At 38.6% G+C, this 14,643-nt stretch overlaps 1 long non-coding RNA gene across 1 annotated transcript; it reads right to left on the bottom strand.

Annotated features, from left to right (window-relative positions):
* Nucleotides 1-8,393: 8,393 nt before the first annotated feature.
* LOC122049257 lies at nucleotides 8,394-9,899 on the bottom strand. The gene is made up of 4 exons (XR_006130899.1): nucleotides 9,411-9,899; nucleotides 9,219-9,325; nucleotides 9,072-9,123; nucleotides 8,394-8,440 (listed from the first exon to the last, which is right to left on the bottom strand). It is a non-coding gene; the product is annotated as an uncharacterized LOC122049257 (long non-coding RNA).
* Nucleotides 9,900-14,643: the final 4,744 nt, after the last annotated feature.

A 14,643-nucleotide genomic window follows, 5' to 3' on the forward strand; every position in this document is an offset into this window, starting at 1 on the left:
GAGACAAGAGGAAGGAGTATTGAAAATTTTTTGTGGCTGAACATGTTAGATTGATACAAAGTCTAGCATTGAAGGAAATCTGAAGCTAGCAGTGCGGAATGAAGTTTAAGGGGCTAATGACCATAGCAAAATCTGAAACCTAGCTGCCACTTAGTATTGATAATTGGTTATCCTTCTTCTCCAGAGTTTACAAGATTTAAGACAAGGAATTGGATACCAAAATAGGGAAGATAAAGCTATAAACTGAAGAAGATTGAACCAAAACTGCAGCTTGATATTTTGGACTGTTAATGCAGTGAGAAAAAGTAAATCCAAGCTGAAATTTTTGTGCCATTGGAGAACAAGAGGTGGAGTCTTGAATTCGTACCATTGTTGAAGAGGATGCTTAGAGAAAAGAAGTGAATATCTGAAAAAGAAACTGAATTCTGATTTAAATGCAGAAAAGTTTTGTGACACAGGTAATGTGCTGATTTGTGCCAAAATTTTGGTTATTCAAGCTTGAAATGAATGGAGTTAAGCCATCTTGATCTATTATTAAATAAGCTAACTACCAAGGCTTATCAGTTAGGAAATTTTGGCTGAAATGTCATTGAATCCAAATCTGAAAATTCAAGGACAGAATTTTAGTTGTTAAGTTCAGTTTCTGAAAATTGAGGATACAATCTACACTGGAAATGGAGCGAAGTAAAAGGAAGAGTGCAGATTGGTGTGCTTGCAAAAACCAAATCAGCAACAAGAAGCAGTGACAGGAAAAAAATGCAGAATTTCATGCTTGGCTGAAATTGAACATCACATAGCATTTTAATTCCATGTCTTCCACCTTGAGTTGAACTTTATCTTTTTATTTGCTCTAACAGAATTAACTCTTCCATTTACATCCTAAATTGTTTTTCTTCCAATGGTTGTGAATTCTCATGAATGTGCATCTTAATATCTGTGATGGAGGAAAATTAGATGAGAAGCAAGCTTATGGTAGTGGATTTGCTATGAGTAGCTTGAGGGATCTCCACCATTGCAAAATTGAGATTAGGATGAGAGCCACTTCAAATTACCTTGTGAGGGTTAGAAATGCTATCATTTTCATTTTATTCATGATGAATGAAGTTTACTAAGTATTGAACCAAGGTGAAAATAGAGGTCATGAATGTGTGAGTCTATGAAACTTGATATTTACATATAACTTCCTTTTACTTTCTTTTGGACATGATCAAGAATAGTTGGGAGTAGGAAGTACCATCTTAGATGTTTTTTAGTTGGCTCACTTGCACGAGGCGTGCAAGAATAAGTGTGGGGGATTTGATAGGTTATGAATTGATACATTACTTTTGGGTTAATATTTGGTGTTCTTTATATATTTGCATATGTTTAATTCCAATTTTGATCATATTTCCCCAAACAAGATTTTTTATGAGCTTTATGATGTTTTTCCATCTTATGCATGATTTATTTCTCATTATGTGAATTTGGTCTTGTAGGGTACTAATGGGTTCATGATTCAAGTGGAGGCATGGTTCATTCAACCAAATGGAGCCCAAAACCCTAACTGATCTGAAATTGAGCTTGGATTCGAGTCAACCCCCAGCTGGACCAAACCCTAGGTATAAAAGGGAATTTTTGGCACGGTGAACAGTGAGCTCGCGCTACTGTTCATCGTGCCAGTTTTCGTGACGGCGCGGTCGCGACTCCTGCCTTCTTCCAGAGCTTCGAACCAGCTTGTCTTCACCAGCGTGGAGTTCCTCAACATTCGACGATCAGATTCCGACCATCAGTTCTCATCAGCGAGTGGATTTGGCGAGCATGGTACTGTAGCTGTGGGCTGCGATTTTCAGCTCAGATCAGCGGCGTTCTTCTGGTCTGAGTTTCCATTCCATCACAGGATTATCGGCGGTGGTCCTCCGGTGGTTCTGAGCCCTTTTCCGACAGTTTTCCATCCATTTCAAGCCTTCGTCCAGTTCGTGACTACAGTGCCAGCGAACCCAGCAGCGTGCAGCAGAGTGACACTTCGGAAACTGATCTCGCTGTATTTTTGTGAGCTAATACAAGTTAATCTGAGTTGTCTCGAGTTCAAGGACACCATCTGACTTCTGTTGGAGTGTTCTCTGCAGATCCTTGTGTGACGGCAAGGAGAAGATGAATTTGGTCCGAGATTTGGGTGTAGGGATGTTAGATTTTCTTTGCAGTTTGTTTCTAGCTTAGGTTTCCTTGTTTACACAGTTTTGTTTTTGAATCTGAAAGTTTATAGATTAGATTTATTTGCAGTTTTAATTGCTAAACGAATCTGTTCTTGCTTGTGTTCTATTTTTGTATTCTTTTCTTCCTAGTTTTGTTTTCGTGTTCTGTTTAGCACAACAGGGTCTGGTGTGTTTTAGTTTAAGCTATTCATTAGCTTATAAGTAAGTTTCATAAATGAGTAATTAATGTCTAGTGTGACTAGTTAGATGTGTGACAAGATTTCGTTGAGTTCTGTTTTGCAATGTACAGAGCTGAAAATTCTGCATTTTGATTCTGCATTAGGTAAATTAGGTTAGCTAAGCAGATTTAGTTTTTTTAATTGCTGGTAGCTTAAGATTAGTTTTCTAGTTTAATTTAGATGAATCCAGAATGTGCAGGTTTTAATAATTACAGCAGGTTGAGTTTCATTTAGTGTAAGTTTATTTCTGCAGACTTGCATTTTTGTAGTTTTATAGATCAGTGCAGAAATAGTTGAAGTTTTGTTTCTTCTGGTTCTTAGAATTAATTCTGCAGTAGGGTAATTGAAGTTCTTGAATTCATTTCTAGTTCTATGATTTTATTTTGAATACCAAATCCCCATTTTATAACTAGAAAACCCAAAAAGAGTGTTCTTAATCCAAAACAAGCACGTTCTAGCATAATTCTTGGAAATTCGACTCGGGCCTTATACTAAAACATTGCTTTGTGTAGTTGTGGGTTTTCGATCTGAACATTAATTTGGGAGTTTATTTGTGACATCTAATTAGAGAGCTTACCAATGACCAAGACTCCCTTTAGTGGGCACAGCGAGAGAGCGACTGATTTGTTAGGACTCATACATAGTGATGTATGTGGCCCTTTCAATGTTGCTGCTAGAGGCGGTTATAGGTACTTCATCACATTTACTGATGACTTCAGTAGATATTGTTATATGTATTTGATGACACATAAATCTGAATCCTTTGAAAAGTTCAAAGAATTCAAGAATGAAGTACAGAACCAGCTTGGCAAGAGTATTAAAATACTTCGATCAGATCGAGGTGGTGAATACTTAAGCCATGAGTTTCGTGACTACTTAGCTAAGTGTGGGATTTTTTCTCAACTCACTCCTCCTGGAACACCACAGTGGAATGGTGTATCCGAAAGGAGGAATCGTACCTTATTAGATATGGTACGATTTATGATGAGTCACACAGATCTTCCGACATATCTATGGGGATATGCTCTAGACACGGCATCTTTCATTCTCAACCAAGTTCCATCCAAGGCCGTGATAAAGACACCATATAGGATATGGACTGGGAGAGATGCCCAGGTGTCTTTCATGAGGATTTGGGGCTGTGAGGCTTACGTACGACGTCAAGTCTCAGACAAATTAGGACCCAAATCCGACAAGTGCTATTTCATCGGATATCCCAAGGAAACTAAGGGATATTACTTCTACATTCCCAGTCAGCACAAGGTAGTTGTGGCAAAGACTGGGGTCTTTCTAGAAAGGGACTTTGTTTCTAGAAAGACTAGTCGATCTTGAAGAAGTTCAAGATGCGAACAATAGCACTGATGCCTCGATGGAAATTGAACTGGAACCACAAAGTGTTGTGGATGATGTTGTTCCACAAGGAGTTGAGGAACAACAACCAGTTCAAGTAGACATACCTCTTCGCAGGTCTGATAGGGTACGTCGTCAGCCTGAGAGATACTCATTTCTCTTGTCTGACCATGATGACGTTATGCTCATAGAGGAAGAGCCTACCACCTATCAGGAAGCTGTGATGAGACCAAATTCCCAGAAATGGCTAGAGGCCATGAGATCCGAAATGGAATCTATGTACACCAACCAAGTATGGACTTTGGTTGATCCACCTGAAGGGGTAAAACCCATTGGGTGTAAGTGGGTCTTTAAGAGAAAGACTGACATGGATGGACTTATCTATAAGGGTCTCTTGGTAGCTAAAGGTTTCAAGATTCATGGTATTGACTATGATGAAACCTTTTCTCCAGATGCGATGTTTAAGTCCATTCGGATCATGCTGCTATTGCAACCTACCATGACTATGAGATATGGCGGATGGATGTCAAAACCGCATTTCGAATGGAAACCTGCCGAGGATGTGTACATGACACAACCCGAGGGGTTTGTAGATCCAGACATACTAGCAAGCTGCATAGGTCCATTTATGGACTAAAGCAAGCTTCTCGGAGCTGGAATCTTCGATTCGATGATGCAATCAAATAGTTTGGTTTTATCAAGAACGAAGATGAGCCTTGTGTCTACAAGAAGGTTGTAGGGAATATAGTTGTCTTCCTCATATTGTATGTGGATGGCATACTACTCATTGGGAAGGACATCCCTATGCTTCAGTCTGTCAAGACCTGGCTAGGGAGTTGCTTCTCAATGAAGGACTTAGGTGAGATATCCCGCATTTTAGGGATACAGATCTATAGAGATAGATCTAAGAGATTGCTTGGCCTAAGTCAGAGTACATATATTGACAAGGTACTCCTTCGATTTGCCATGCAGAACTCCAAGAAGGGATTTCTGCCGATGTCACATGGCGTGAGACTTTCGAAGACTCAAGGTCCCTCTTCTAGAGAGGAGAGAGACCGCATGGATCATATCCCTTATGCCTCAGCCATAGGATCGATCATGTACGCCATGCTATGTACTCGACCTGATGTCTCGTATGCTTTGAGCATGACGAGCAGATACCAGTCAGGTGAAAGTCACTGGATAGCGGTCAAGAATATTCTTAAGTACTTAAGAAGGACTAAAGAATATTTCTTGATATATAGAGGCAATGATGAGCTAGCTGTAAAGGGTTACAGTGATGCTAGCTTCCAGACCGACCAGGATGACTATAGATCACAGTCGGGGTTTGTATTTTGTATTAATGGTGGTCCTGTCAGCTGGAAGAGTTCGAAGCAGGATACAGTAGCTGATTCTACAATAGAAGCCGAGTATATTGCTGCATCAGAGGCAGCAAAGGAGGCAGTTTAGATCCGCAAGTTCATCACTGAACTTGGGGTGGTTCCTAGCATCGCTGACCAAGTTGAGCTCTATTGTGACAACAATGGAGCTATAGCACAGGCGAAGGAACCTCGCTCACACCAGCGGACCAAGCACATACTACGGCGCTTCCATCTCATTCGAAAGATTATCGATAGAGGAGATGTGAAGATTTGCAGAGTACCTACAAAGGCTAACATCGCAGATCCCTTGACCAAGGCTTTGGCACAGAGAAAGCATGATGGTCACACTAGGTCATTGGGCCTTAGAGCCTATACTGATTGGCACTAGTGCTAGTGGGAGATTGTTAGTTAGAGCCCTAGAGCCATTCATTTGATGATTGTATGGACTCATTGTATCATATTCTTGTATATTAATAAAGACATTTGGATTTTGGTTATTATACTTACTTGTATTGGTGCCAAATAAACTAAGTATAATAATGTCCTTGAGTAGATGGTTCTCACCTATATCAATCGGTTAGTTGAACCGATAGTGAGATGATATAGGGAACACTACTCTTAATCATTCCTAGTCGAGTATTAACATTCAGGGACAATGTTAATGCAATAAGACTAGCATGTAGGTCAACTCGATGACTTGATCTCACAAGTCATGGATATAGAGATATCAAGTTGGTACATGGGTATACATTAGAGAATGTATACTGAATGACCCGCCATGAGAAAGTATCATGGATCGTTATATGAGTGTCATATACTTTCTCATGTGACTATTAGTATGACTACTAGTCCTTAGACTTGAAGTCACCATAGATCCCTACATAAGGAGTTATGTACTTTGGTTTCGTCAAACGTCACCCGTAACTGGGTGGACTATAAAGGCAATTACTGGGTATATAACAAATTATGCAGAGGGATGTGAGTGATGTAGATGGGATCTATCCCTCCTATATGACGGGAGAGACATCAGTATTCTTGATAGAGTGAGACCACGAAGTGCATGGCCATGCCCAAATGAGTCAATATGGGATATTGAGCTCATTTGATTTAGTGAGTTTACTTGGAGTTCAAGATTTAGATTGGTCAGAGGATGACACGGTCTATGCCTCACATTGATCAATCTAGATATCTAGGATAGAAGGACACTTATCATATATTGTGAAGAGTCACAATTAGTAGTCACAAGGTGATGTCGGATCTCAACATTCTTGTAACTTGGGTAGTAATGATGTGTTGCTAGATACCGCTCATTACTTATGCTCCTAAATGAGTTTAGGGCATTGCCAACGTTACAAGAACCTATAGGGTCACACACTAAGGACAATTAGATGGAGATTTGGTTCATATGATGAACCAAGAGGATTAGATTCATTTGATGAATCAAATTGGATTAAAAGTAATCCTAATTGGGCTAATTGAGTTGGACTCAAGTTGATTCATGTATTCAATGAGTCTAATTTAGATTATGACTTATTAAATCAATTTAATTTAATGAATTAGATTCATTATATTAAGTTAGCTCGAATCAAATGGTTGGATTAGATCAACCATGGTAGAAATTGGGTCAAGTTTGACTTGACTTGAGAAGGAAGACCAAAGGTCAATTTTGACTTGACCTTTTGCCACCTCATTGGTGAGTTGGCATTAGGTGGACCAATGATGATGTTCCACATCATCATGGTGTGCCACCTCATGGGAGTTACATACCCATTCTCTTTAATGAGGCATTAAATGAGAAATGGGGGTTACTCTTGGAGAGGTGGCCGGCCACTTTAGGGGGTAAATGAAATTCATTTTCATAGAACTCATCATTCACTCCTTTCTTCTTCCTCAAGCTCTCCCTCTCCCTCTCCTCCTTGCTTGGCCGAATCTTACCAAGGTGCTAGCACACCTTTGTGTGAGGTTTTCTCCACCTACGTGTCCGTGTGGATACTTCTAGAGGACCGACGCTTGACGGTCTAAAGATCCGGCAATTCCTTGGACGAGCGGGAACGCGAAAGGGCACGCTTCAAGGTATGCTTCTTAACACATAGATCTAGGAGTAGATCTAGATATTTAAAAACTCGTACTCATAATTTTCGTTCGGTTTTCCTTGCACGGATCTACGGCTTTGGGTGATTCGGGGTTTCCGCGACGCGAAAAGCGGTTTTCGCGACCCGAAAAACCCAACACCATGGTCACTCCCGCTACCACTCTAGACACCACGACCCTGGTATGACCGAGAGGCTTGGGTCCGTGACAAACTGTACAAGCCTCACGCACGTAACCGCTATAAAGTGACTGAGGCAACAGTATACTATGTAGTTATCTAACTATATAGCTAAGGGTCCCTGACCACTCACAACTCAAACCCCCTGACTACTGTACCCTCAAGACCCACTACTCTAGAGTGGTCTAGGCTGACTGAGTAAAAACACTGAGCAGTTGAGTAAGCGCGACAGGACATGACATAGCTCCACTCCTAGCTACCACTCTCCATTAGTGGCCGAAAGGACAACTATAAAAGACTGACAATCCTCTCAAACACAAGGGAGACAATGATCGTCAGATGCAATGAATGATGAACATAATATATATATAATCATGATACCAACACTGTCATCATCAATGCAACCTCCAAACCACATAAGCACTCCACAACATGAATATAATCGTCATGATAAATCCACACATCCCACCAAACACATGTACACAACTACACACGTATAATCAACCAAAAATCTCCAATAATCTCACTGGACACATATACACAAGACATAAGTACAATCAACATGTATCCTCCAATAATAAACACATTGGACACATGTATAAACCACAAACATACAATCAACACAACTCCTCCAAAAGTACATAACCAAATACGTGTGTACATACAACATGTAAATGTACGGTCAACATGATGACTCCTATAACGTATACCAACCTACGTACAATCCACATCCTAGGCACAATCAGCATGGTGATTCAATCAACCAGACAATCCCTACAATGCATACTCTACACGTGTAATCACAACAGAGTATATATCAAGAGTTGAGACTGTATATGATAGAACTAAAATACCTCAAAGATCATGCATAAGTATAAAGCAGGAAAGCAACAAACGAACACGATATAAGGTAAAACAGCCCAATCCATCGAATAATAACCATCCACTAAGCTCAAAGAAATATATAAAAACCAAGGAAAAAATACCCGCCTTAAAATGTAGACCATGTCAAGAAATCCCGCGTCGAGACGCTCGTCCCGAATCCAAGTCCTGCATCAATATATATATATATATATATAATTTAACTAAATTCATATGAATTAAATAGCTAAATAAAATCTCTAACCCAATTAGGATCACTCCAATCAAATCTGATCTTTGATTAATCCCCCAAACAATCCTTAATTATACAACCTTATTAGAATAGGTTTATATATGAATCATCACTAAAACTCCCCCAAATCAACACATCATTCAATCCAATAATGAATCCATCTCTTAAATATCAATTCATCTCATAATGATAACAACCCACAATAACCTATCATAAAATCAAATCTCTATCATAAATCCATAACAACCTAACATCATCATCAACAAATAACCAAACCACCACATCTGATAACCTAACCCACAATCAATCCAATGATCCAAAGAATGATCGCATAACAATCTATGTCAACCAATCACCATATCCACAAATTCCAACTCAATACAAACCCTAATCAATCTATGATTTACAACTAAGCACAGTTAACTCCACTAAAACCCCAATTCCAAATCCATCCCCTTTTCATAATCCTTCCACATGTTTCTATGAAATCAAAACTAGACAAAATCTAATAACCATTAGCAATCCTAACAAAATAGATCAATAACAGATCAAAAGAAGCACACTTACCTTGATGTGCAACAGCGATCAGATGCCTATCCCTCAGCTAAACATTGCTATGCTGATATCAACCATAGCAAAGAATCCATTCCTTCAAGAATCAATCCAATACAGCAACAGAATTGTTGAACTCTAACAAACAGGAATAGTACTCACCTAAATCAATCCCCACCTCTTCAACCGAGACCTCAACAGCTACAAGAAGTGAAGAGGCAGTGAACGACAACAGAGAAGGTCCATCGTACACCGATCCAATTCTTCCTCTAATCCAGAACAGGTAGATCATCACAAACAAAACCAATTACACAAGAATCCTTGAATCCACAAAATTTCCCGACAAAGCCTTACCTAAATCGATCATCTACAGCCAGTATCGCATGATCCACCTCAGCTGGTGATGATCCAATTCGCCCCCCCCCCAGCGAGCAGATCGAAGAGGAGAAGCGAAAGGGGCTCGATCGGCCGGGAAAGATACGAAACAACTTCTCCCCGCCGTGCCCTAGCTCCGCCGGATCACCGTCGATTGCCCGCAAGAAACAACCACCGAGACGTCTGCACAGTCGGAGATAATCGGCACCCCTTTGAGCTCTAGCGGCCCTTCTTCAGGCAACTCGATGAGGACGAAATCGCGGGTAGGAGGAGCTTCCCGTCGGTGTCGGGCCATCCGTGCGCGTGAGAGAGCGAGAGGAAGAAGAGAAAACTGCAAGAGGAAGAATGCCAACTGCTCTCACACAGCCGATGGAGTTTTTGCCCTAACCTCACGCGAAGGAAGATGGTTGGCGATCGCGAGCTCGGCGTCGACAGTGGAGATGAATCGGAGAAGGTGGAGATCGCGCGAGAAATGGGAATCGGGAGAGGAAATGCTAAATTTAGGGATTAAGTTTTTAATTAAATACTTAGGTTAACTTAATTAAACCCTAAGTTAACTCCTTAATCAACTCCCATCTAAATGGTGCCCCAAACAGGTCTCCAACTAGCCCCGAAATTCATCCTCTTAAAACGAGTCATATGGACTCTGTTTAAATTCCGAAAAATTTCTAAAAATTTCAAAAAAATCCAATAAGATTTTTCGTCTAATAATATTTATTATTTAATTTTACGATATCTTGCACTTATAGTGGGGTTAGGCCCTTCGGAAACGGATACAAATCTATGGCTTCTCTCAGATTCTGTTTCCGACTCGCTCTTGGTTTCTAATTTGTCGACTTGTTCCCAGGCCATAAGCACGAGGAAGCTTGTTTGTTCGAGCTCTTCGTCAGAGTCTTCTGAAGAAGACTCATCCCATGTCGCATGCAGTACTTTCTTCTTCCTTTACTTCTTTATTTCCTTTTGGTTTGGGTAGTTGGCTTTGATGTGTCCCTTCTTGTTGCAGCCGTAGCAGGTTACCTAGGACTTCATTTTTGGACTTGCTTGCACCGTCTTGGACTGAATCACCTTCTTGATATCCTTCTTGGTGGATCCTTTCTTCTTCTTGTAGAGTTTTCATACCAGATTCACCAGCTCGGCTGTGATTTCATCATCGTCATCATCTGAGTCCAGTTCTTCTTCAGACTCGGGTTCAGTTCTGGGCTTTGCTTTTGCTTTCCGTGTTCTGCTCTTACCTACAATCAAAACAATACCTTTTTTGGCCATAGGTGTATTAATCTATTCATGTAATTCAAACTCTGAGAATAATTCATCTAATCTAATGGAGGAAAGGTCCTTAAAGACCTTGTAAGCATCTACCATTGATGCCCACAAGGTGTTCCTAGGAAATGCATTTAATGCATACCTGATGATGTCACAATTTTCCACCTTATGTCCGATTGCGTGGAGACTGTTGAGAAGATCTTGGATGTGTGTGTGTAGTTGACTCGCAGATTCGCCATCCTACATTTTTATGTTATACAACTTATTTAAAATTAAATCTCTTTTACTTACCTTAGTATCAGAGGTCCCTTCATGCAGCTCAATTAGCTTCTCCCACAAGTCTTTGACGCTTGAGAATGGGTCTACTCGGTTTATCTCCTCTTTTGTTAAACCACATTAAAGAGTACATGTCGCTTTAGCGTTGGCCTCGACCTTCTTCAACAGACTTGCATCCCAGTTCTCACATGATATATAGGTTTTCCAGTGCCGCTGAGTTGGGAGTGAGATGTCGGTTTTGATGATCATCCACATCTCGAGTTGGGTTTGGAGGTAGTACTCCATTCGACCCTTACAGTAGCCAAAATCTTTGTCGAAGAAGAGAGGCGGGCAAGCTATACCATAGCCTTTTTGGTGGGCTATTAAAACAAGAATCTCACACACAAAAGAAAAATAACAAATGTTTCAAGACTTGGTCTTGGATTAGAGATGGGTAGAAAAGTAAAACTAGTAATTCACCAATTTAATAAAAATTGAAAAAAATAAAAAAACTGTTAATTTTTAAAATGAATCCCCTCTGCTTGATTGGTAGTTTCACCAATTTCGAGCAACTTGGCTCTGATACCAATTATAGGATCGAAAAAATACTAGAGGGGGGTGAATAACACTCGTGGCTATTTCGTTTGTTTCGGAAAACTTTAATGAAAGGGTTTTAATATTGTGTAAGGGATTTGGTCTTATCTACATCATGAAAATATTATATCTACATGACATTACACACATGGCATAAATGATGGCATGACACATCGTACGCATGACATAAATGATGACATGACACATCGCACGCATGACATACTATGACACATCACACATATGATAAGATCTAATCACATCGCACGCATGGTAAAATCCAATCATGCCATAATTAATACATCTACAAGACATACAATATGGTATGAACATGACATAAATTTACATATATTATAATTATATTTTAGAAATAAAAATATGCTATAAATATGATTTTAATAAATCAAGATTTATCTAACAAAATTAGGAAACCAATTTCCAAATTTAATTACATATTTCATCTAGAATCTTTCTATCAAATAAGAATCTTTAATTATTTTGGAAACAAATTTTCAAATTAATTTTCTAACAATTTAGGAAATAAATAATTAATATTTATTAATTTATTATAAAATAATTCAAATCTAGATTTTTTTATGATTTTCCAAATCTTTCCAAATTTAGTATTTCCTAACAATTTAAGAAACTTTCCAAAAATAGAATATTTTAATAAATCCTAAAATTATAGAAAAAAAATTAATTCTATAATTTAATTTTAAATATCTCAAATCTGGATTTTTAATGATTTTTCAATTTTTTTTTCAAATTTGGTACTTCCTAACAATTTAGGAAACTTTTCAAAAATAGAATATTTTAATAAATCTAAAAATTTCAAAAAAAGATTAATTATATAATTTAATTTAGAATATCTCAGATCTGGTTTTTTTATAATTTTAGAATCTTTCCATATTTGGTATTACCTAACAAATTAAAAATAAAATTAAAAATAAAATATTTCTTAAAATTTTAGAATTGATAAACAGAATATTTCCAAATTTAATTTTCTAAAATCATATCAGAAACTTTCTAAAAATAGAATTTCCTAACAATTTAGGAAACTTTCAAAAATAGAAAAAGTGTTAATAATTCCAAAAAAAAGTAAAATTAATTATAACACTAATTACAAATCGTAAAATAATTTTACGATCATGTCGAAGCACGATCAGGCTCTGAAACCACTATTGTGATATGCCCGAAGTGGGTGCGTGCTAGAATATGTTTCGTAAACATGCGAAGCAGAAAATAAAATAATAATTTCTAATTATTATATCACATACACCACATGCATATAAGGATACAACATGCCAAATATGATCACATAATTAAAATTTTACGAAAAGTAAATTTACGCTAGATATACCTTATGGATTACCTGTAATGAGAAAGACATAAACCGTAGTGACATTGTCGAACCTCACCTCTATTCATATCCACGTCGAGCACCTTAAGACAATTCTTTGAGAACAAGTCTTTCCTTTAGAAGGTACTAGCCACGAGCAAAGAAGAGGGATCAAGAGGAAGAAGAAGAGATTTATGACTAATTTATGATTAAATCAAATATGGTTTAACTCTACCATAAGAGATGTAGCCCATCCGTGCTTCCATCATGACAAAGATTTCCATGTTTGTCTTATGTATGGTCCATCTAAACATTTATCTCTTGATCTAAGAATCATATTCTTTAACTTGTTTTATATCTTTTAGAGACTCGTTAGTGCGTGTGACCCAATAGATTCTCAGTTTATCTTAGCCATCCATAATTAACTACTTAATTATAGAATGATCATGAGTGACACCTAGCAGTACATCATGATCCCCAATTAACCGAAACATCATAGTTGATCTTAGAACTAATTATAAATTCTTCAGCAACTACAGTGAGTCGTACCTTATTCCTTTCACTGATAACCATGATTTTGGCAATATTATTGTGAATCATAATGCATATTTTTAATGGTCTTTTTATAGCTTAATCTTACATTTACATCATATTTCATAATTACATTTGAATTTGGACTTAATTGCAACTTGGCTTATAATTATGGTATTTGATGCTAATATTTGTTTATTATTTTTTAGGCATCAAAAGGGTCATGGACCCAATCAAATCAGACCGCATTTGGGCTCAAATCAAGGGCTTAACGAGGCGATCAAACCTTGGAGCATTATGGACCATCCATTGAAGATCAAGAAGATCTGAGTCATCCATTGAAGATCCGGCTCATCCAACCTAATGAGGAGTACATCTGGACCATAGATGAAGATTAGTACCTTTTGATCCAGATTTGAGATGTTTTCCACCGTTGATCAAGCGCCGAGAATCCTCAGCCGTCCGATCAGAACTAAAGTGATTTAAAAGGCCGCGAGAAGCTACAGTAAGTTTGGGCTCGGCTTCGCGACATTTCCACTGTATCTTCGTCTTCTTCGCAGCGACGGCCGAGTTCCCTTTCCACAAACAAGATCCGAGCTTCTTCTTCTTCAACGACGACGATCCTAAGCGGCTGGAGTTCACTTTCCGACGTTCAGAGAGCGATTGAGGGAGGTCTCCAGATCGCGATTGGGTTCTGTTTCATCGCCGCAAACCCGATCGAGGGAGGTTCCAGATCGGCGTTATTCGCCTCCACCAGAGCTCCAAGGGAGGTCTCCAGGAGCTACTGATACTCTTCCGATCTTCATTCCGCAGCAAGGCTTGGTTGATTTGGCCGGTCAATCTAGTTTGCAAATCCACAGAATTCAGCTCTATTCTTCGGATGGTGAGTTTATCAGTCGAAAATGAGCTTCGAGGGAGGTCTCCAGGAGCTATGAGCATTTCCTAATAATAGAAGGAAGCTTGGTTAATTGTAGTTGGTTGCCCAAAGGGTGTTTCCCAGAGGCGACTCTGTTTTTGGCAGATTGAAGAAGGTTTTGATTTAGGTTTGGATTTGTGGAATGTTAGGGTTTACAATTCTTTATGTTTTCTCTTGGTTTGTTCTAAAACTATCTCAGATCCTCAGATCTGATCCTTTATTTTGCTATCTTGATTAGTTTGAGTTTTTCTTATGCAATTCTGTTTTGATTTTCTTACTTGGAACCCTGGATCTGATAGTTTAGCTTTGTAATTTCATCT

The sequence above is a fragment of the Zingiber officinale genome, chromosome 2B (genome assembly GCF_018446385.1).
Source record: "Zingiber officinale cultivar Zhangliang chromosome 2B, Zo_v1.1, whole genome shotgun sequence".
In the NCBI taxonomy this organism is placed as follows: domain Eukaryota; kingdom Viridiplantae; phylum Streptophyta; class Magnoliopsida; order Zingiberales; family Zingiberaceae; genus Zingiber; species Zingiber officinale.